Genomic DNA, 24,594 nt, shown 5'->3' with positions numbered 1-24,594 from the left:
TGTCTTACTGAGTAATGACAAAGACCAGAAAGGATCTTGGTTTTAGCTGTCATAATCCATTACTACTGCATGTATCTTTCCAAGATATTTAAGATTATGAACTTCTCTTCTACTGCAGCTGCACTGGGCTTGGTTTGAGCCATTAGCTCTTTCCTGGAATGCATAATTACTAGTTAACACAGCCAAGAACCATTTCAGGTTCTTTCCATAAAGCTCTAAAAAATAATCTGAAAACATGAGTTGTTTGAACAAAACAAGAGTTTAGATTAACTTTCAAGGAAAATCAACAGCCTTGAAGAAAAAGCTAACTAAAATGCCTTTAAGAAGCATCTCCACATACAGTGAACCAGTAAATAATTTAAGGTTCATTAAGTTAATTTGGAGACTAAGCTTTCTCCAGAATGCTTGGAGTTTCAGAAGAAATTCCCAACACACAACAGCATGGATTAGAAGCTTTATCTTGAGGCATGCCTGAACTTCTGGTCTCATCTTACTAGCGTTTAGGTACTCATGTTCTCACAGACAAACTTCATGCTACTACCTAGATCTGGCTCATACATACATCTCAGTGCCTCAATTTTCCCAGTCTTCTCCATTAGTAGATAAAATAGCAGCTTAATAAAAAGCCTTGTACCTCCATAAGTCTAGGCCATGATCTCCTGCAACCTCAATAGGTACTACTCCACTTACATATAGGAGTCGGGTCACCCCATCAGATAAGAGAAGTCAAATTGCAGGACCCAATTCTGACTTCAAATTTGCAATCTGTCAGTGAAATCAGCTTTAAGTATTTGCTAAGAGGAATTCAAAGCATTGCACACCTTGTAATCATTACAGAATGGCTCTACCAAGTAATAAAATTACAAAATCTCAAAAGTAGCAACTGAAACATCATAAGAAGTAATACCAGCTCAGCTGCAGATATTTTTCTGCCCCATCCAGTGCCAGAGGAAGCAGGTTTCCTCTTCATGCTGAGTACACAGAGATTTGACTCATATTACCAGGAAGGCTGGAAGGAGAGGCCTCCCCAGAATTCTGAATTAATCTGGTATCTCCTCACACAAAGACATCAATGTTCTGAGATGAATTAGCCCCTGGAATGTTTTTGTTTTTAGAACTGTGTTCTGAAAAGGCAACGTCTGCCACACATCTGGAAAAAGTGTGCATAGGTTAAGGATGGAAGATGGGAAAGCTTTGAGAAAATAAAACATGAAAAGGAGCAGACTGGGTGGGAAAATTGCTGCAGACTAAGTAAGGGGGTGAAAGGGTACTATCCTATCAGGAGGATGTCTTGAAAATGCTATCTTTGTAAGCTTCTCTGCTTCTGGGGCTTTGAGATGCTTTGCTTGACACACATCACTCCCCAGCAGAGTGGGTGGACAGCTAGTTTGAGGTTTTTTTTATATAAAAGTGAAATTTCTAAGATATAAATACATAGAGAGGATCACAGAAATTCTACACAGGCTTGGGTTTTTTTTTTTCCCTCGCTTTTTTTTTTTTTTTTTTTTAAGACATCCTTCATTGCTAGAGAAATGGCATACTACATTCTTGCTGTAGAACATAACAGTGGGAGAAAAGAAAGTCACAGTGGCTTTAAGTGCCACCTTCTTCTAGCCTGCTTTTTTTGTCTGGGGTCTTCATAACTGTACTTAGTAGAAAACTGGGTGTCTGAATAAACAGTATGTGAGATGTGCTGTAGTACATAACATTCCCAGAATCTCCAGTGCTCTGCTTGCTACAGCCTTATCTCCAGCCTATCACCAGATCTCAAGCCTGCACCTGATACACTGCTGATAGTTATGGATGTCTCCACAGCTCTTGTGGTCCTTCTGAAGAGCAAGTATTCTTTACTACCAGTGAATCTGAAGCTAATTTCTACTCAGCATACTAATACCATTGCTAGAAAAAGGTCCTCACTTAACCTTCTAATACTGTCCTTGCAGCTGATTTCACAGGATCCAACCATCGTCATTTGTAAAGCCCTACACACACCTTTCTGTTATTTCTGCACATACAGAAAAATAAAACTAGATGACCATACATCATTTGTGTAAATGTGCTCTGTAATGAGGTGGGGGGGAAGATAGCATGCTAATAATATATAAATACAAAACCAATGATTTGTCTAGTAGGGCAATAATTAGCAGCCAGTAAGCTCCAGGAAGTATGTTTGCTATTTACTAGCTTGTAGACGTTATTGTAATGTAAGAAAAAAATCTGATCCGTAAACAAGACTGAAAAGAAAGAAAAGGTTGAAAACCAAATCATCTTCCCTCACAATTATGCTAGACAAGTTATCAATATGTGAAAAGGACTCCAAGTCCAAGCGTAAATCTCAAGAACAACTCTATCAGTTTTGTGAAACAATAAATTCCACAACTAGGAAAATAATTTAAAGCATGTAGCAATACAATGTACATATAGAGAGAAAAAAAACAATGAAGGTTAAATCATAGTCTATTAAACACTTTAGTAAGGATTAGCAGTTGACCTACAAGTCACAGGCGGCTCTTGATAACAGATTTTAAGGCCAGAGGTGAGTATTAGATTGTCTGCATGCTATAATTCAAGGAATTTTAGTTAGCTATCATTGACAGAGAGCCAAATGCTCTATGTCAGTTGAAATATGATTTCAGAAAAACGCCCACTTGATTTGAAAGCAGCAAGAAAGAGACAACCTACCATTCTCTTGAACTGTTTCTTCTCTTATGGAGTTGAACAATTTGAATCTGAATGTCAGTAGACTGGCAAGAACCTGAATTCAAGTTTAGCATTTCAGAGTTTCAGCCAGACTAGCTTACCATAATGGTAAATAAATATAAGCAAGGTCATCACTGTCCCACAACCCTAGTACCTTTCAAAGGAAAAGATTGAAAATGCAAAAATCTAAGACTTCAGCCTAGAAGGGAAGAGGAGAAAGGCAGAGGGGCAGAATCAAACAAAAGCCTACTTTATGTTTTTCTAGCTAAAATGTCTAATCTATCTTCTTCTCCCATGTCCCATCCTCAAGTTAGAGTCTTGACTGTTGAGGAGCTTGATCCTGGTATCTACTTCCCCAGCACATTTCACAGGAAATCTGTATGTCCAAGGTTTTCAATATTAGTACAGATCCAGACAAAACACAACTTACACAGACTAGGTTAGCCTGTTCTAAGACATATATACTCACTCTGCCCCATTTCACTGCTATTAAAGCACAAACAGGAGTTTGCAGTCCATCCTGCATCTCCAGCAGAAGCGTTCCTCCTGTGGCTAGCATATATCCAATATGTATACCTCTTAACCATCTGTTTCTTGCCCCCGTTATAAGAACAGGTTAAGAGCACAGCCCAATTACTCTGTGCTTTAGTTACCTCCAAAAGGCACTAAACATTCTGCAGAGCAATCAGAAAAACTGGAGTTATTAAAAGCCATCCAAGGCTCAGGTCAGGAAGTTGAGTTACAACAGTGCCAAACACCTAAAAACAGCTCTTGCTCATAGTCTTTGAAAATTAGGCCACTGCATTTCAAGTTATCATGTAGTCATTGATTACTTGAGAAAAATCCTTCCTCCTTTCATGCTCAAAATGATGCACTAAACAAGGGTCCCAAGAGAATTTTCTCTCAGAACATAACAGCAAAGGCATAAAGATCGTCATTTTCTTCCAGAGCAATGCATGGGGATCAAACGGCATGCACATACTGCGCACCAGGGAGCAGCAAGGGCCAGCTGTCACCTTAGCAGCAGGGTGCCAAGGGGGACAGGAGCTGAACACAGCAGGCAGATCCAGCCCTGGCAACAGGGTGCAACAGAGCCACCAGCATGGCAAGCAGAAAGCCCAGTGTGTGACAAAAAAAACCAAAACACTGGAAGCAAAGAGACAGCTGGAGACTACACAACATACCCATACAAGGGGTCCTTCCAGGATGCTGGACTGACAGCAAGAGACGTCAGCTCAGGAAAAGACTAAACTCCCAAACCTGAGATTAAATGGGGCTCCTGGGCCCATTGCAGGGGTGGATGCCCCAGGTGAGGCAGGTCATGGCCATTAAAGTCTATTAGTACCCTCAGGGCCCTGTTACAATAAGATATTGTTGCTGCCTCTCACTGCAGTGGGCAGTGAAGGATCTGGAAAAAGAAAAAACAGAAAACAAAACAACTACAAACAAACCCAGAAAAGCTCATTTCTGTGTCTGTTTCTTCTTATGCTAAAGTTTTTGTGCTGTCCATCTTCTCTGTACTGAGAACACAAGGTCTACAGCTCTTCTTGAAGAAATTGAAAGGAAAACATAGACTTAGTCCTTTAAGAAAGAAAAGCTCAAGTGCAAATAGTCCTGCAGGTCATCTCCCTAATGCCTAATTTGTTTGAACAGCTGTGTATCAAAGCTAGCAGAATTAAGTGTCTCCTTTTGTTAGCTGTGAGCCATTTTGAGTAAAAGTCTGAAAATGTCATAACATTTCTTATTTAATTTATGCCAAGTGCTGAGAAAATATCTCTTTTGTAATGCTTTTAATCTCACTCCATTTACTGTGAACAATTGCACTCACAGTGGCTTTTTCTATACTTGGATTTTTTGGACAATTAATTCCCAGTGTGTACAGTTTAAGTGGTGATAATATCAATGGAAATGGTATTGTTGCCAAGGGTTCAGGAGCTTACAGTCTCATTTCATGTCTGAGTGCATCCGAGCAGTCTCTGGTTACAGTTTAACTCTGGTTATGGCCTGTAGAACTGCACTTTCTTAGACATAAACAGATAACCCCACAGATCAGGACACTGCTAATTTTTCCCAGCACCATCATTGTCACAGATGTGCTGCATGGGACTGCCCGGAAGAAAGCACAGGACACAGAGACAGTTCCCCAGGATTGTACTGTAAAGATCACTAATATTTTCATAGGTGCTAAGATTTAAAATAACTTTTCAGCTGTGTTTTGGTTTTGATGTGCTTTCCACTCCTAACACTCCATTTATATACGAGATCAGATGAGACAGTACTGACCATAACCCGCGTTGGTAATCAAAGAAAAAATATAATGATTATGTCTTTTAAAGGAGGGATCTTAATGCAGTGTTGTATTCTCTTGTTCATGAAAGGCAACTGCATGACATCTAATCCCTGGCCACAGAGCTCTAAGAGAGATGCTGCTGTCCCAAGCCTCCTGGCCTGGGGAGAGGAGCAATGGCAGAAGCACCTGCCACCTCCTGCAAGGGTCACAACTCACCTCTTTGTTGGTATTGAGGTAGATGAAGGCAAAATTAAGTTTGAGGATTTTGACATATACAAAGAAGCAACCCACTTGCCTGTCTTGTAGCCATTCTGTGAATAACAAGAAAATTTCTGCCACTTTCTCACTTCTACAGTTAAAACCAACTTTGCTCTGGCATTAAACCCATCTCAGTTTTTCCTCACTCTGCTGTGTGCTGTGTCTCAGAAATCAACCTCTGAAATACTTCACAGAACCAGAGAGTAAGATTTAGGCTATACTTTGAAAGAAACGTAAATATAATGCTTCATTAGGTGGATCCACGCAAAATTACCTTTCTGTTTAAGATGAGGACCACAATCATTTAAAGCCTGAAATAACAAAAATGAGAAAAGAGCAATGTAGAAAAAGTAACAAGATAGAAATACCTGTGTGTGGTGGGGAGAGTTTTCTTTCTTTCTTCCTTTTTCTTTTTTTTTTTTTTTTTTTTTCAGACGAGATTACCAAAGGATTTGAAGAATCCAAGGAAGGCTAGCCAGACTTCCTCAGAACTGATGCAATGGGATTTAGGATAATAGGGTTTTTTTTTTATTTTATACTGTCAAAATTCAGGAGCTAGAGGCTGACTTCACCAATATGATGAAACTAGCTTTAAATCCTTCAGATGAACACTATGATATTATTAATGTACTTTGTACATTTGTTGTTCTTTACCTAGTTTCTTTTCAACCTTTGAACAAATGACAGAATCCATTCTTAGACTTATTCTGTAGATGCTTTCTCCCTGCCTTCAAGAAAGTTGAAATTAATAAAAACTAGTATGGCTCCAGAAGCTAAGTTTTTTAAAGAAATAGCAAATGTCAGTTCGCTGTGTCATAAAATCATGACAGTATGCGTCACTGGATTCATAAGACTCCATGTAGCTATAGGGGAATATTTTCCTGCCTGAGCAGAAGGCAGCGTGGGGTGTTGTGAGAGGTGAGGTCCAGCATGTTGGTGGGCAGCTACACTTAAAAGGAAGGAGGTTTGAATGAAATGAGGCAAAGACACACTTGATTCTGAAATCAACTGACAGTTAGGAATTCATCTTGCTTTGAAGATGATCTTCACGCCTTTCCTAATTTTGTTTTTAGACTGTATTCATACTACTTTTATGACAATTGTAGGAAGTGATAAACTGGTTTTATTGCTCTTCAAAGGTACTATTGTGTCCAATTAGCTTGGTGCTACAGTTTTCTCTAATTAGCCGGGAAATACACATCATAGTTAATTACACTCTACACCATTCGAGAGGCTGGAAATAATTAAACATGTTTTCATTATTCAACTGGCCTGGAAAAAAGTAAATACATTTCAAGCACTAGTCCTGAAGTACTCTTTCTGTTGCCAGCAGCCAGTTGTATCAAAACTTTAAAAAAGCCTGAATATGTTGTCAGAAATGCACAACAACAGTTAAAACAGTAAGCTGTGTGCATCTATAAAATATATATTCTTTCCTTAAAGGAAGAAAATATATACCTCTGTGGAAAAAAAAACCAAACCGAATCAAACCAAAAAAACCAAAGTAAAGTGACTGTGTGAACAATATAAATGTAATAACAATTAAGAATACTTAGCATAAAGAACTGTATATAAAGACTGAAGATAACTTAAACTACAAACACACACACCTTTGAAAATCAAGCCAGCAAAATCTTCTTCAGATTTGCCAAGTAATTAAAATTTGGCAAAGAGTTCCACTGCAAAATAGTGCACTGTGATATCTGAACAATAGATGATCTTTTTTAAACAACCTCATTCTTGTTAGCCCTGCCCTAAATATCCTCTGATTCAGCTGCAGCTTTATTTTTACTAAAGGCCAGAGCCTACAAAGGACTTAGGTGACTAAAAAAAATTGGTCACAGAAACTTATGCATTGAGTGCACAGGCTCCCCGCAGGGCGCCTTCAGAGAGCCAGACCCCTCACAGCAGCACGCCACAAGGCAGCTGGGGGAGGGGGGGGGCTGGAGCCACTCAGTGTCCCCCAGCTCAGCAATCACAAGCTGGGAATTAGCCAACAGGGACATTCTGTGGTCAGGAGCACACCAAAAGTGTCACCCACCCCTCCTTGGGTGCAGGTCCCAGCAGCACAGGAGCACTTGCCATTCCTGATCTCCAGTCCCAAACATCCTCCTGGAGGGAGAACCTCTCTTTGTGCCTTCAGACTTCATGTCTGACTTTAAAAATAACCCAAAGACCCAGATCATCACTGTGGAAGTGTATTCTTTTCATTTTGGACAGCCAAGTCTGTCCTGAATTGCCTGAGATGTACATCTATGACCTCCTCAACTGGTCTGCTCACCTCTGCTCCAGGTGCGCCAAGCCTTGGATGCTTTGCAAGTGAGCCTTTGCAGAATAATTATCTTTTAAGAGAAATCTGCATAAGACAGGAAAGAGCTTTTAGGAAATGTATTTACACTGAAGGCAGCCCTCATAGCCATACCGGAGTTAGAAGTTCTGTTTTGTTCTGAAGGATTTCCAACTTACAATGAACCATCCAGACTCAAAACCACCCAGGAAGGAAAGTTTTAGCAGGGGTGACACATGGGAGGGAAAATTACTGTGGCTGATTAAGCTTCTAAAGTGTTCTAAATTTATGGAGTGGGATAAAAATGCAACAGAAATAGAAAGTAAAAGAAAAGTGATAAAATCTAAACCAAATCTTCATTGTTACAAAAATGGTAAAATGAGATTTTTTAACATTGTGGTGATTTTTGTTTTCCCCCCACAAAATGAAACTTTGCAAATTGTACCAAATATAATACATGCAGTTTTAACAGAATCATACATTTCATCAGAGTATGGTTCCCTCGAGATTTCTTTGTCCTGGACTATTGAATAGACACAAAATTTACATTTAAGCCTGCTTGTTGTCAGAGCATTTAGAAAGGTATCAGCTGAAACAGACAACTAGAAGAAAAGCTCTTTCTTCATCAAGTATTTCAAATCAGTTTTTAGAACCTAATACCTCTGATGGTTTGTGAAACGTGGGGATATGTTTTCTGTGAACAATAGCAGGAAGCTTCTTGCTTCAGCATGCCTTTACAAATGCAGCAAATCAGACACAAAATTGGTTGCCAATGGCTTTGCAAATTTGAAATAACGCATTCTTCTTTCAAGCTAAGACAAATGAAACTCAACCACCTTACAACATATTTTTCTATTTAAAACTGTTGTCTGTATCATCTGACTTTTTTCCATGACTTGACAGTTACATTAAAACAAAAAGAAATTTAAACCTGAAGCAAATATGCCTGCATGGTTGTAATTTGAACTTTAGCCAGTAACAAAATCAAACGTCAACAATGAAATGCGTTCAACCTAAAACAATACCAAGATTAAAAGAGGCATTTTCCTGTGTTCATTCTGTTAATTTGAACTTATAAACATGATTATCTCAAATTATTGATTTATACAAATTAAACATATTTTTACTTAATTGAAACCATTCATGAACCACCAAACTCTTTTGTAAAATTATGCAAGGAGGCAAAAAAATGGTTTAAATAATTTTTATTTTTATTTTACTGCAATGAGAGTGAAGTTGTGTAAAAGCTTCCTAACAAACCCAAGCCAGTGTTGCTTAGTATGTGAAATCAAAGTAGTCATGCCTTCAGAATGTTCATTTTGCTTTAAATACTTTTCTCTTCTCTTACAGTTGAAATATACATCTCTGGTGACATAGGTACATACGGCCAGAATCTAACTGAAAAGCCCGCTGAAATCACTAACATTATTTTCATTGACCTCAAAGAGTCAATGTAGTCTTACAGCCTACCCGTTGATTTGCAACTGTGTTTGCTTTCACATGCAAAGTACACTTTGTACAATATCAGCTATAAGAACATGCATCAGAACGTACATCAGTAGCTTGATTTTTAAATGAAATCTGTAGCAGCTACATGCCAACTCATCTATATGTTATGGACATATATTGCCTATTATTTCTCTGTCCATTCACAGATAGCAGAGACATGCTAGAACATGTTAGAATTAATTAAAAAAATAGAGAGGATTGTATTATTTTTGTAGCGTTTTTGTCTTAATAATGGTGTTGTAATTTACCATACTGGAACCATAAATGAGTAATTTGGTGGTTTCCTCTTACAACATAACTCAACAGATGTAGCAATGCTAAAAGAGCTTATTGTAATAAAAATAATCCCGTTGTATTTGGTGCTGTTGTATTATATTTAAAACAAACTTGCAAGTAACAAGAAAGAATAAGAGATTGTCAGGTTCTAATTGCTCCTGAGAGGAAGACACTTCACAAACCTTCAGGCTGCCTGACCTAGTCCAGTAATGCCAAGCATAGCAGATTGGCAAATTTACTGAATGTCCACGTTTCCCTTCATAGAAGGAAAATGAGTACAAACATCACATCACTTTAATATACTCTAGTCCGGCAGCTCTATGCAAAGCTGAAAACTTCAGGAAGAGGATGTTCAGACTTTGGCCTCAGGCTGCAGGTCAGGATTTCTTACATGCCTGGGAGTCCACAGAGAGCCCATGGAGCAGAGGAGCTTTCTTACACAAAGCCCAGGGTAAACAGCAAACTACAACACTGCAACTTTAAGAGCGTATTTCTCAACCCTTATTTTGTTCTTAAATGCAAATAATGATCACATGAGCTTCCATATCTTTTAGTCCTATGGGGGATTTAGACTGACCTGTCTTTTTGTTGTTTTATGGGGGACTGAAGATAGTGCAGATTTCAAGAAGTCTGGAGCATGAGGGGCTGCTGAACAGAGGCCTCTGCAACAGCAAAAAGTGGTGCTGGGGTTGTGACAAATAATACAGTAGCAGTAATTTAATTACACATTTCTTTCTGTACATTAGTTAAAGATTAATTTAGAATCCGAGAGTCTGATCCTGATTTCAAGAAAATAAATGTTTAAACACCCACTGAATTGTACAAAAGAGAGATAAACTTCTAAATTATTCACCACTGCTGCTTATGTCATCTGTTTGCAGTTCAGGTGTCTGGTTTCTTAAGGGACTTTAGAAAGATTCAAAGTCTTTCCTTATCTCAAACACTGAGCAAACTCAGACAGACTCGGAGATATTCTATGCTGCAGGAGGACCAGTCTGACAAACCAAGGTGCTGCATCACTCCCACGATGCTCTGGATTTTTCTAACACACAGAATTATACTAAATAGCACATGCTTCACCTTTGTTCTCCCATTTGCTCAGAGCAAGCAGATCCAGTTCTGACCATGCTAGATTATCACTTCCTCTCCATACCAGTAACAGGAGGATACCTATTCATAAACAAATAGTCATGGCTCCAACCTCTTCTTAGTCACCTTTCAGTCTGCTGGTCCTCCAGGATCTCTTTATTTCAGTAGCGTCATCACAGACTTGGTTGCTTAAAGTTAAAAGAGATTCAAATTTTGTAGGAAGAGGAAATATTTGTCATTGAAACGAGTGATATCTGAAAAAAATAGTCCAATCTTCTGAGAAAGAAAAGAAAAAGCCTTATTGTCAAGGCCGAAAGAATGGTTTATGTGTAAAAAGCTTGTCTGCTTTTTCCAGTTACAGTCAGTTTAGGTTCAGGTAGTTCAACAAAAATTCCTCCTATGCAACGTTAGGATTCCTTGAATTAAAAGTGACGATAGTAGTATAAATCTGGTAAACAGTAGCTAAGACTTTCCAGATGCAATGATGTGAAACCCAACTTGCTCTCTTAGAACACAATATTTAGGGGCAATAAAGTCAGTCTTGTTCCTCACATTTTGAAGATTTGTTCTTTTTCATTTTGTTTTGTTATTCAATGCCTTTTGGTACATGCTGTTAGGATTAGGGTGTCCTCTAATTTTATAAATTAGAGTTGTTCTGTATCAAACACCAGAAAAGGTAGATTTATGCTTATTAAAAATTTGAAGGAGATTGTATAATTAGCTGCACAGCAAGAGCAGAAGAGACCATTTCACTGTAGACCAGAGCTTAACAAAAATTCAGTTACTTTGTTTTGTTAAAATATACATCTTCTGAATTGGACTTTTAGACAACCAGATTGCAAAAGTTAGGCAAACTGACTGGGCCTAGGAGGATAACAAAATAATACCAAGGTAAAACACCACAAAAACAATAAGAAGAGATTCTTTAATCTTTTCAATGGATCTCATCCAAAAATAATAATAAAGTTTCTTTTTAAACATAGTCCAATATAAAATAAGTCTTACTTTTGTATTATCTGATTCTACCTGTTTCACTACTTTACTAGCTGTATCTTTAATGTAATTATATGTTTCAGTATCCTTAACAGCAGTATGTTCTTACCTGTAATGACTGAAAGTAGACATGGATAGATGTGGGAGTACAGTAAGATTTTCTGTCTTGTAAATAGACAGCTTGTCTTTTTACCATTTCTTTTTTACCTTAAGTCATGGCAACCTGGCAAACATTTGTCTGACAATCAAAATATTTAGTTTTGCTAGATGCTGGAGGTTTTGTTCATATTTTTTGTTCTCCAGAAAAGTGGTAACTTAGCTTGGTAGATCAAAAGACACACAATTGTCTTTCTTGTCTTCAGTGCTAACCAAGGAAGATGCTAGAAGAGTAGAGTCATCTACAAAACAATATAGAAACACGGCAAATTTTATTCAAGAGGTGCTTTCTTAGTATAATCTATCAGCTTCCTCTGATCCAAAGTTCAAGGTCTTCCTGAGTAGCAGGTTGTATCTTATGTTTATCAGCCTTTGATAGATTAGTCTTCTCTGAGTCTGCTTAATGAGTTTTTAATTTATGTACATTTTTTTGAATTGGCAACATACTGCAGCAACAGGTTGCACAGATTAATATTTTTTGTGTGTGTGCAGGAAAAAAAAAAAAACAGCCCAGCATTTTGTTTGGTTTGAACCTACTATATGAAAACTTAATTTGATTTCCATTGCTTCCTGTATTTAGAGAAGCAGTGAATAGTTAGTGCATATAAACATGTTTGACCCAGGCAAATAATGCTGCTTTAGATCTCTGTAATTTCCCCCTTATTTGTACCTTTTCTGTCTTCTATAATCCTAATCTATTTGTATGTTCTTAATATAGAAGCCACTTCTTTCTTTAATCAGCCTTCTCTCCTTTCAGTGCACCTTGTCTTGGTTTACTGTATCCTATTATAGGATAAGAAGATCAGAAATTAATTCAATGTCAAATCAATGGGCACTCCACCAACACATATGGTAACACAATGATATTTTCCATTTCCTACTCAGTTCCTTTCCTAATACTTCCTAAGCTTTGATTGGTTTTTTTTAAAGCATTTTTTAATATCAGAACTTGACAAGATTAAATTTGTCAACACTTGTGAAAGGCCTTTGCTTTCTAGGGAGGAGTGAAGGAGGAATAAAGTTTGACATGAAATATTTCAAATTTAAATATAATAGATCTTAAACTAAAAAAAAATTTGCTGTAGACAGCATGATCTAAATGAATAAGAACAAAAAATTATGTAGATAACATATTTTATCAATTCATTGAAAACGGTTGCAAAACAACTACGTAAAGTCACCTGCACAGAATCCCTCCATCGCACTGGCATTTTCAGACTGGCTTTTCCTACCAATGTTGTATTTGGATATATTTTTCAGCATCTGTACTGTCTTTGTTTTTCTACCCAAACATAGGAAAGCCTTCAGTTCTCAGAAAAAGGTGCTGTAAACAATAAACAACTAAAAAAAAAAAACAAAAACAAGACCCAACCCTCTCCTGTCACACGCTGAATGCCTTTTGTGCTCTTCAGTCTCCCATTTTGGAGATTGGAACTGGATGAATTATTAGCTTGTGCCAGCATTCCTGTGCCTTTGCTGGGAAGGAACTATCTCACTATCTTGCTCTCTGGAGTGCTCACTTGTCTCCTGGTCTGCCCTTCCCCACTCTGGAATTTCCACCACATGCCTGTGTGCAGAGGAGAACCGCCCAGGCTGCCTAAGCTGCACAATCACCTCCCCTTCCTGGCTGTTCGTCTCTCCACACCCAAAAGCAGGAAATTGGTCCTCCTGACTAATAGCGAATGGGATTCCTACTTTTGAAATGATTGGTGCTTTTAATAGGAATTTTTCCTTCAAAACCTTATTCTGAACACTCTGGCTTTGTGAAGCCTATTTGCTTGAATGATATTGGAATATAACTGTAAATGACCTTTCCAATTCTATTTGAATCACACATTTAGATGAAAATAATAAAAAGATTTTTTGATTAAAAAGAGAAGGAAATTGGTTAGGTGACACTTACAAGTTTTATCAGATCTTTACCGATCTGTAGAAAGTTAAATATTTGTTTTTCATAGCAAATTCCACAGCACGTTCATCACCACTGCTCAGCTCTATGAGACAGGATTTAGCAGTGGGAGCACAAGACAGAAGTCAGGGCGCTGGCACTCCATTGCAAATACAGATGTTGATTCTCTTTCTGACCTAGAAAACGGCACTTAACTCTGAGTCTTTCACCTACCAGATCTCAATAGCCTACAATTATTTTTACCTATATCAAAAAGAGCTTGTGAAAATCATGTTCCACCTGGCTATTATGAGAGCGTGCAATGGGAGTGCAGATGCACTACTTTTTTCTCTCCACCTCAGGCTGTTTAGTTTGGTGGTGTGATACGGTAGGGGCAACAAACATGCTAAATGCTTACTACACCCTATCCTGCTCATCTACAATGGTTATTATGATTATTACCTTTGCAGCAACGAAAACAGAGCACATTTTAATGCAAACTGAAATGGAACAGAATGTATTTTTTTGCTTTAACATATTAGCATAAACTGAAATTGCTGCTAGGTTCCTGCTGCTGAGGTGCTGACCTTGAGATGAATAGCTGCTTCCCTGTGCCTGCCACCACGTTACAGCCAACGTCCGCCCACCTTTTTCCAACAAACAGGCCAGACGTACCTGCCTTACTGTCATCTCCTTGGAGTGGCTCTCTGTAGTTGCTGGCCATCTGAAGGCACAGGAAGGCGATAGGTGTACACACGTGCCTGCGCACGCAGAGACACACGCGCACAGGCACACGACTGCTGAAGAGGGCCTGCTTGAGTTATGGGGAGACTGAAGTAGATATTTCCTTTCTGCAGTCAGGGTTACCCTGTAAACTTGTTTTGCTTTCATTATCTTCTTTTTGAGAGGAGAATTTCTACCTTAGGCCAATGAAGGCCTTAATGGCACAACCCAGCTTTTAATTCGTATTTACACTGAAGGCTCAGCACACAGTTCCAGCAGCATAAAAGACTATAAAGTCCAAATAAATCATATTTACAGCCACTGTACTGCCTCTTTACAGTGTAAAAGTGACAGAAATGAGAAGTAGGCGTGTTTGCAAAGTAATTTGAAAGGAGTCTTGTTTTATAAATTGGAAAGCACTATAATCTTTCAGCTCACTGTCTTGTGAAGGTTTCTTCAGTCTTTCCTCCTTTTATTGTGAGGCAAGGTTTGGCTGCAATCACTTTACACCTTTTGCTGACAAGAGTATGTGGCACTCCCATCCACCGTGCTACCCCTGCTAACCTGATGAGCATGCTTGGGAGGATGGCTCCCACGAGAGCCTTCACCACCCCAAAGGCTGTCAAACCTGTTGTCACTCACTTATTTTGGAGTGTGGCAGTATTGGGGGTGGGGTGGTGGTGTGGAGCTGAAAAGGTACAAGAAATAGGAATAAATTAGGAAAAGAAAGGGGAAAAAAGAATATATGGAGGACTTTCTTAATGGTGCCATACAGTAAAGTACAGAACAATGGTCCACAGAGTGCTAAAACTCACTGGTAAAGGAATTGGAAATGCTGTTGTAATAAACAGCTACCCTTCAAGCATATCTTTAACTTCATTAGGCCAGATCTCAAATTCTTTATTCAGTCATTAATGCAGGTCTTGAAACTGATACGATTGTTTTTTTCTTTACTCAGATAAAGAATTGTAAATTTGGCCTTTTTTGTCTGTATGATTCATTCCTGCAGTGTCAAACTGAAGTCTTTAATGTTTGGGTTAGATAACCTACTGTATACAAGCAATTTATCAAAGGTGTTACTAAGTTAAAGGCTAGCTGATTACAAAAGATTTTTCTATTTGATTTGCCAAAAGCCACACAGTAACCAAACACATACACTCTGCTGTCTGTGATTAATCTATACGACACTTTTATCTCAAAAAATGGAACAAAAAAGTGATAAATAGGTCAGACACTGTGAGTTCTACTTTCCATCAAAAGTTAAACCACTGTGTTGCATATGGAACAAAGAGTTGCTCATGCAAATCTCTGGCACAACAGACTTGAATCTCTTCTCAGCAAAATCACTACAAATTAGGAGGTAGCCCAGTGAAGCCAGTATGTCAGTATTAAAGAGCACAGAAGAAAGCCACTCCCAGAGTCCTAGTTATGTAAAAAAGCAAGGTGATACTATTTAGAAATCTCACCCTGAAAGGAAATCTGATATGTATAATTTCATGTTCTTAGGAGAAAATGATAACTCTGTTAAGGAAGGCTGTAAATCTGGATGTTGGAAACAGGAGGCAAGAGTGACTGAAACACCACAGTGAAGCTGTTCACGCTTTCAATTTAAATGAACTTATTTTACATTGCTTATACAATGATATGCAGCACCCGGAAGATTATATGCCCACAAATTGTTAGAAAGGCTACACAAAAAAAAAAATCTATAAAAAGGGAGCTGAGGTGCCTTAATTTACAGAGTCACTAAGGTCCTAAGACTGTGCTTATAGCCTTAATAGTCAGGCTAAAAATAAGTAATGAATTCTCATTAATCACCAATGGAACTTTTTGTTTCTGTTTCGTGGGCCCAGTGCACCAAAGCATTAGACTTCCTTTGCCAGTGGCACACCTATTTAACACTTTGCAGGAGTTCTGCCCCTCCAGTCTTGATTTAAAAGGTCCTGATATCTATTTTTTTCAACCCTTGCAACAAAACTCAAAGAAAAAGGAGCAAAATTAAGATGAGTGATATGCGTGAACATACATTTCCTAAGAATTGTGTTAAGACTACATATATTAATATAATATTGCTTCAGAAGATAGGAAAGCTCTGATCTTGCCCTCACTGTCATCGAAGTCAACAATCCACTAGAATAGAACTATGTCATAAAGTGCCTGGAACCTTATCCTGCTGCCCTAGTAGTTTTGTGCTATCATTTACTTCAAGCAAGTTAATCCTTATTTCTGACCATATTTAGTTAAGAATTATGACCACTGGTGGTGAAACCTAATGAGTTCTGTCCACTAGTCCATTAATGAGTTATCCTAAGGCAACTTAAAGACAAAACTGACTCAAGACAACGGCACACAATCAATTGTCCAGTGAAGCTTGTCTTGAGTATAAACTGACCTGAATTGTAACTGGGTCAAAATTTCTTGGCTTAGAGGAGAGAGGATATTTACAGCATGAGATTGCATGATCCTGTCTCTGAGCAACAGGGATTTTCCTAGGAAATCCATGTCCCTGTAGAGAATGAACAGAAGTGAAAAAGCAGATAACTTTCAGAAGTCATACTTTTACATAACTCTAAAAACTCTCTCTGCTGTATTTTTGTGAGCCATAATTCACCACATTTTTGCAATCACAGTTATGAAATTACAGTGTTATTCATTACTAAATAGCTGAGCTAATATTGAATACGTGCTAGCACAGTTCATGAGGGTGATGCCTTAGAAGACCCTTTCTGACACATAAGAGTAACCAGAGCTATTTAATAGACAGGGAAACTGATGCAAGGAGGTGAAATGATTTATATAAATGTGTTGCATATAAGTATCTCTCTCTGCTGAGGTGCCTGATAAGTTGATATTTGCTGTCTATCTCTCTTTATCTATGTCATTGTGCCAAAAGGAGCAACATTAGTGTCTAATAGCAATATCCTCAAAGGTACTTATGCAATTTTCTTATTTTCCACCCTTGAGGCTATAGCCAGAGATATGGAGGTAAGCAAAGTCACTGATTCCTAAGCGTTGTTTAAAAGTAATAGTCAGATCCTATCTGTTTACTCATGGGCACAAAAAAAAAAGTTTTCTCTTGAGAAGACAGTGCAGAGATAACTCTCAGGATATTACTTATAGCTTAGGAGTTCAGCAACACTAAGAGCAGCATTATCTCTATGGGATCAGAAGTTCAGAGCAAAGTTCAAGATACAGCTTTTGCTACACTGAAATTCTGAGCTGATTTCATTCTTCCAGTACTTACTCACCATCACAAGAACTTGACATGACAGCAGAGCCATTGTTTGTGAAGGTAATAGTGACTAGAATGACTATTTTCATCTATCTGTAGTTTATGTATCTTGTAACTAATCCTCATTTTAATTGTCCCTAAATCCAGAAACTGGTGTTGCTCTGCTTGTGATTAGCAGGTGTAGTGACGATAAGCATTGCTCAAAGATGCACTAGCAAAATAAAAATTTGGATTCATAGCCCCAGTTTATTTAACCAGATTATAAAGATAATGTACTCTGAAGGCAGAAACAACAACATAAGAAATAAACTGGGCTCAGAGATGAACCTTTCAGGAGTTTGATAAACATGTCAACTCTTCAACATTCACTTAGAAGTTCTTTTAGAACAATTCTAGTGAATAAATTTACAAATATATTTCCAACTTCTTCCTGGAACTCAGGTATTATTTCTCCATTTTTCCCAGATGCAAACACAAAATTACTAGCGCAGTTTGTTCTTTAAAATATCACTGGAAAAATCATTGCTGCAACTGTGTAATGTCTCTTTAGTTTTTCTTCCTTCCCTCTCTGAGTTACTTCTCATTAGCTCCATTCCCAGAGACAGCTTTTAGTGCAGCTGTTCCTGCCACAGCATATGCCTTGTGCGAGCTGTCTTCTGCTTCTGTCCTTGGTAGGAGAATTTTATGCTTATCCTGTCATCTTTTTGAGGCAGCTCCTAACATAACAAGAGGTGATAATCAGACTTCAAACCCAAGTCAAGCCAAACTCTGAACTAATGATTATCCAAAGCAGACAAACAATGAAATATGTCACCACTGTCATTCACTTTACCCCATTTAGTTTATCTGACCAAAGAGGGAAAGAGAGAAGCCACTTGTCACCTCTTAACCAGGATGTCCAGGATACACTCTGAAAACTGTGAGAGCATACCGAATGAACAGTTTTCATGCAATGCTGTCAGGGCAAAGCCTGCCCTCTCGGGTACCAGGCTACATCATCAGGCAGGCTGTACTTTGTGATTTCTGAAGCCCTGAACCATGGCTTCAGATCTGATTTACTTGGCTAGCCCACTAATTGCCTTTAAAGGGAATCCCAAGGATAAGGAGGTGAGTTTTAATCGTGAAATATAATGCATTTTCTTTATGTTTTGAAGACTAGTGTCACCTACTCTTTTTACTGATTGATTCAGTTACTCCTGAGGATGCAAGTTACTGAATTATCTTAAGGAAGTTATTTAAGATTGCAGGTTTGTTTTTTTTTTTCCTGTAGAAACAGAGAGGTCCAGACTTCAGTCTTAAGCCCCCACAACCTGGGCCAAATAAACAAAATACCATCTTAGAATCATGTAGTAATTTGGGATAGAAAGGACATCCAGAAGCCATTAGTCCAATACTCACTCAAAGCAGGGCAAATATCTAAGTTATACTCAGCTTTGAAAGACTGAGTTGCTCCGGATCCTATCCAGTTTCATTCAGTACAGAGTCCAGCTAAAGAGCAGCTGCTCCTCACTGAGAAAAGGTCCAACTGCCACCACTCTCTGCTTGTTGTGAAACCAGTGCGGTCACAGGAAGCAGGCGACTGACCCAACTTGAGGGATTTGCCTGTGGTTCTGTACATGCCTGGATCTTTTGCCAAAAGTGCTTTGATAGAGCTCGATTGTTTCTTTTCATTCTATTTAGTAAAAACAATGCAGATGAAGCATTCCCAGCAATGAAAAATTGTTCTTCTGTGTGCCCAAGTGAAAAATGCTCCATGGAATTTTTAATAAGCTTTGTTAAGGCATACAGAAAATGTGTCTTTCCTGAGATTCATGTAACATCTTTCAAGCAGATATTACAGGCAACAGGAAAAAGGAGCTGGAGAGCACTCTGGGACTGTGTCTAGGAACTATGGTCTTCTAAACATTACATAGTCTTCCTTTGTTGCTTGAGATACCAGATACAAAGAGGAAGTTTCAGGAAAATCAAAAGTGACACAGACTCAAGCCCAAAATATAACCGCCCAAATCTTACAAAGCAAAAAAGATGGAGAGGAGGAAACTCAGGATATGACAGTCCCATTGACTATCTCACTTTCTTTGAAACACAGATTCTTCCTGCTTTCCACTGAAAATCCCAGTTAGTATTTCTACTCAAATGTTCATCCGTTCTCCCTTTATGTAGGACAGTCGATCACTCCCAATTGACTAAACCAAACCTTAGAAAGGTTTATGTTTCTGGCTTGCTGTGTCTCTGGTCTAGGCATTTCCTAAGTCATTACTCCACTACACTTCTCTTTTAATAATGCCAATAGCTACCTTTAAGCTGAAGCTGAAATACATGTGGTGAGGTATAACATTAATACTACTGCGGTGGATTGCTTTTTCTCATTCTGTAATATCAAATGTGGATTTGTTTGATGAACACAGTAGCAAAAACCTGATCAACAAAGACCTGTCAGTGATCAGGGAATGTGCTGCTTTCAATGCATCATCATAAAAGCAGGAATGACTGTGCTTAATATAAAGATCAATCAACATAAATCGTTCATGAATCAGTCAGAGAGGTCATAGCCCGAGTTGTTCACTGATTCATATGCCATTTTTATCTGATTTTGCTCTGCATTAGATACCTTTATCCACTATTTTTAATTCTTCTTGGTTGAGAAAACTGCTCACTCAAACATCATATGCTTCCAAAAGCAAATATAGATATGAATTTCTTTGGATTTTAGACATATGTATGGTGTTAAAATTCACAGTGATGCATGTTAGGGAAAGATCCTGTTCTCATTTCACACTTCTGACAATCTGGAGCCCCTCTTTCTGCTTCAGTGAAGATAGAATCATTGAATCATAGCAGAATGTGGATCCTTGACTTCAGTGTGGCTTTGTGAACTACTGAAAGTGTATTTTTCTTCCCCCCAAAAATATGCATCCCATGAACAAAAACTTTGCGTACCAGTCTTCCCTTCAAAACAGAAGAGCACAGATAAAAGGTTGGGATTATGTCAATGTATAAACCACAGAGGTCAGATTTTATAAAATATTTCAACTCCTAAATGTGCAGAGCTACCTGGTGAGTTATCTTTGAAAACACCACTAGTAATTTGTCTGCTTTTTAAGACAACAATACAGCGTTTAAAAACTGTTCCCAAGTAAGTCAAGATCATAGTCAATAAGCAACTACACAATAAACAGCTACTAAGAACTTTGCATTCCCTATAGAAAAGAATCCTGGCTTGAACGAGCAGATGAATTTGGCTAATGTTGCACAGTTTACACATATATAGGAACTGCCTAGATATAAGGGTAATATTTGAAGAAAATGCCTCATTTATTCATGTAAAGGCTATTAAGGCTTCTACAAAGCAGAAAATGACTTAATACACTCAAAACCTTGTTGTCTTTAAATTACATAGCATTGATAACTGCTTAAAGGCAGTTACACAGGTTTACATTACTTCCTGTGCCTGATATCAATGGTGATTACTTGGGTGAAAATAATGTTGAAGATGCTTAGTAAAAGTGTGGCAAATAGCTTTTAATTTTGTTTGATGAATCCTGGTATCCCCAAGTTTAACTGCTCAAAGTCTGTCAAAAAAAAAAAAAAAAAACCACCTCTACAATTTAGATATAATTTCAGCCCAAAATTTCCCAAGAAAAATCGATTAAATGAAACAGGAGAAAGAAAAAGAAGAATGACTGAATCTAGGTATTAAATTCTTTATGAAGTATTTTTGGGGCTTCATCTTACAAGAATTCACAGTCTAAATCGACTTCCTGAACTCCTATCTTAGTCTGTGCCAAGATGGATTTATATCTCCAGTGACTGTATTTAAAAAATCCATCATCCTGATTTATTTTCTATCTTTTGCCATGTAAATTGTGAATCTTAGGGGCATAAAGCGATGTCCTCAAGTATCCTATAAAAAGCAAAAATGCAGAAACACAGGGGAATATAAAAGCTTCTCGTTGTATGCTCATCAGAACCATGGCAAGAGAAGTATCTCCTTGGGCCAGTGCCATTATTCTAGCTTTACAGCTGAGACCAAAATAGTACAGTAACTGGAGACACATACATATCATAGATAGCTATATTCCCTGTAGTTAATTCCAAAACATCTGTGCCTGAGACCACAGCCATAGTCAGACTTTGCAAATGTCAAAGTGATGCTGGTAAATCAACACTTCCACGCATATGACTATGCTACGACGAGCTCCCAGGTCAGGCAGGGCTACCCTGTGGGTGGCCCTGGTCTCACACTGTTCCGAGTGGTCCTGCAGATCACAGCCAGAGAAAGAGCTCCCGTGAGGACAGCGTGCTGGCTCCTCAGCTGCTTTACACATACAAACTCTTTCTAGTGCCTTGCTGGTTCATAGAAAAATGTTTCACTGACATTTACTGTAACTTTTTGTTTTGCTGAGTCAGTTTCCTTTAAATTAAAGATTTGCTTATATGAACATCAGCAGCTTCTCCAAGTGACCTCATATTCGTTATCCTCTTTGGGAATATTCTGTGTAAGCTAGCAGGCATATTTCCTCTTTCTTCTAAATTTAGGTCTTGTACTTTCATCTTTCTTTTTTAACAACGAACAACATAATAAATCCCTATTGTCAGCTAAGTTACAAGATCTCCCAAACTCTCCTTTTTATTTCTGATCCCAGAATTAGTGCTGTATTTTGTCTGAATTTTATTTTCTCTTTTAAAACATTTGTTTTAAAATACAATGTTTACTATTTCAAAATAGAAACAAGTAGGATGAAATATTTGTTTATTTGTGAGGTACAGTTTAACAAGATGGGAATGGACTGTAACTGTGACCACCAAGTAGACAAAATTATTTGATGCCTTCATATCTTTGTTATTGAAAGAAGGACTTAAAAGATGAGGTGAGTGGCAATCATGTACATAGTTTTAGAATCAAAAATACTATCTGGGGAAAGCTTATGCCCAAATTCAAGAGTGATTCTAAGATTTCGTTCAAAAAAGAATGAAAAAAAAAAGAGAAAAGGATGAAAAATTTTATTTTATTTGCTAGCAGGAACTAATTAGCACCTTCAAAAACTCTAATCAAGACAAAGCTAGTTGTATAGAAAGTGAGTTAACATTGGGACGTAATATGATTCTAATATGTAACAAAAAGCAACTTGCCTTTTCTTGACTATAGTTTCAGAAAGCATCAGTGGGATTCACAAAAAAAGGTTTTGGCTGCACTGGGAAATCTCCTTAGTATAAATCAAGATTTGAATGCAAACTGAAATACCAATTTAATCCCAGAATAGGTTTTCTTATTGTGGTTTAGCTACCTGTTTACAGTCTAGCTGTGGGAAAAAATTTAAAAAGTATTCAAAACCCCCAATATTGCACAGGAAAATTAGAGTTCATCTGAAGGCTTAACTCCTCCTGTATATAAAGTTTAACTGTACTTTTATATCACACTAATATACTTAACAAAAAAATTACATATAAACTATACTTACATGAATACTTTTATCATCTTGTATACTAAAATAGATAACTGCATCAGTAGAAGGAGTTGGTAAAAGCCTTCTATAAAATGTAGCATCAAAAAAAAAAAAGAAAAGAAAAGAAAAGTCAATGTTAGTTCTTTGAGCAAAATGAACTACACTTGCTGAAACATTTTTTGGCCAGAACAAATGAGCCTGGTTTTGCCAGCATAGCAAAAGCTGGATAGATTTTTCTGGTTTGTTTTTCACATTTTATCTGACATATGCTGCAAAACTTTCCAGAGGAGTCCAGGCCAAAGTCTTCCCAGAGTCTTAACTAGGATAGTTCATATCTCCTTTACTCCCCTTCCTTCTCTTTTCTCCCCACATATGTTCATTACGCTTTAGATTCATTTTAAACTTCAGTCTTGCTTATGTGCAACCACGATCTTAGTGTATTTTGGTTAGGATTTTTATTTTTTTAATTATTAAATTGGTGTACTATCAGCAGAGTTTTTTAGGGCAGCAGAAATTGAGATTAATAGACTTCTGGTTCTCTATCCTGTAGGAATTACCTCTGTACTGGTAGTGCTTGAACAGACATGTTTCGAGTGGTACAATTCTGGGAGCTGACAGGGCTTTACATAGCTCACTTGGCAAAAGAGGAACTTACCACAGGATAAGAGTGTGAAATTACAGCAACGTGGTAGCTGCCAGGTGCATGTTCTTATCCGACAGAAAACATGACGGAGCTTACCTCTTACCTGCCAGCTTGTCAAACAGGCACCAGGGCACAACGTGCAGGGCGCATTGGATGTAAAAATCTTCCCAACAGAAGGCAGAGCAAGCACCTGAGAGGAAAAAATCTTCAGCCATTACGAGTAACTACAAAACTGCTGGGTTTGCAGTTAACTACAAAGAAGAATGTGAACCACAGCCTTTACTTACGTATTTATAAACCTCATAGTCACTCCTCAGTACACAACTTCTATCAGATTTCTTACGTATCATCAGTGACTTTGACCCAGAAAGTCTCACTGAATGCACAGGAGCTTAAGCAGACAAATGCAAATGTGTTTACTCAGGGGTACAGAGGTGTAGCAAGAAAATCAGCTAAATACTAGAAAGTGCTTGTAAAAATCTATTCCCTCCTATAGGTAATACCTTCTCACTCTTTCAGCTCCTCCACATGTAAATGACATCAATTTACACTTCATTTCCCTGACTTATACTCTAGTAAGTGAATGTAAGTAGGTCTTAAGATGTCTAACTGAGCATAAAGGACTCTAAATTACACACTTTATGCATCACCTCTGAACTTAGCTCATAGGTTTTAAACAAAAGCAGAGTAATAAATCGATAGTTTGGAAGAGGGAGGACATTAAATGCATGTCCATCTTGGTTTCACGAGGTTATCACTGTATTTCATCAAAACTAATAAAAGGCTCCTGCCTTTTCACTTGAAACATTATTGAACTCAATTTGAAATATGCACAACATTCTTTAAGCAATTATTTAAGCAGGATAAAAAAAAACCAGAAAAATATGAAGGCACTAAATAAATCAGGGTTTTGGTTGTTTGTCTGAGGTCTGGGTTTTTTTCCTATCTCAGTTTTGATTTGTCCCTGAAAATAAAAGTTTCAGAGAAATGCATGTTATTTTCTGTTTTGGGCCATGAGCTGAAATCTCTTTTATTAAACTCCATTCACTGACAATTTTACAATGGAATATGCATTTAAGTAAATTGCTGATGAGGTTTGTGGT

At 37.8% G+C, this 24,594-nt stretch overlaps 1 long non-coding RNA gene across 1 annotated transcript in view; it reads right to left on the bottom strand.

The window, feature by feature from the left end:
- LOC147600515 (uncharacterized) overlaps positions 1 to 24,594 on the bottom strand; it is an 82,256-nt gene that overhangs the window by 35,770 nt on the left and 21,892 nt on the right. The window contains exon 2 of the long non-coding RNA XR_015258754.1: positions 23,588 to 23,681. This is a non-coding gene — a long non-coding RNA (uncharacterized LOC147600515). The remainder of the gene's footprint in view (positions 1 to 23,587; positions 23,682 to 24,594) is intronic.

Source organism: Chlamydotis macqueenii, chromosome 5 (genome assembly GCF_036417535.1).
Source record: "Chlamydotis macqueenii isolate bChlMac1 chromosome 5, bChlMac1.mat, whole genome shotgun sequence".
Classification (NCBI taxonomy): Eukaryota; Metazoa; Chordata; class Aves; order Otidiformes; family Otididae; genus Chlamydotis; species Chlamydotis macqueenii.
The sequence above is the reverse complement of the archived record's forward strand: the minus strand, read 5'-3'. Positions and strand labels throughout refer to the sequence as shown.